Source organism: Atta colombica, unplaced genomic scaffold (assembly GCF_001594045.1).
Source record: "Atta colombica isolate Treedump-2 unplaced genomic scaffold, Acol1.0 scaffold233, whole genome shotgun sequence".
Taxonomy (NCBI): domain Eukaryota; kingdom Metazoa; phylum Arthropoda; class Insecta; order Hymenoptera; family Formicidae; genus Atta; species Atta colombica.
The window spans coordinates 1,282,469-1,282,931 of record NW_017259331.1 but is presented as its reverse complement, the minus strand read 5'-3'; positions in this window follow the sequence as shown (position 1 = coordinate 1,282,931).

Here is a 463-nt window from a genome sequence, read left to right as displayed (position 1 = left end):
TATATATATATATATGAATTGAACCGATTTTGCATACGATTATATGAAATAATCATTTCAGTTAGGACGAGACACCCACCTAGGGTATTCGTGCAGCAATTCGAACAGCGTTCGTTCATCTTAGGTACCATCCATTCCTGTATTGATAATATATAATACGAAGTAAATATTAATTATATTTGTTTCTTACATATGTATTTAAGAGAGAAAATGTGCTTTTATAAATATTAAACATGTATATTTTTCTGTTTGTCTTCCTTGTTTCATTCCTTAATGGCTTTATTGTGGTTTGTTATGCATAATCTCATCACGAATATTTTCTATATCATGGAATACTTTCCAAAAATAAAATTTCTATTCATATTATTAATTGAGGATTACAACCAATCGATTATATCATAAAAAGAAGGATCCATGTAATATGTTACATATTATAAAAAGCAGAATGTATACAAGAAACTAG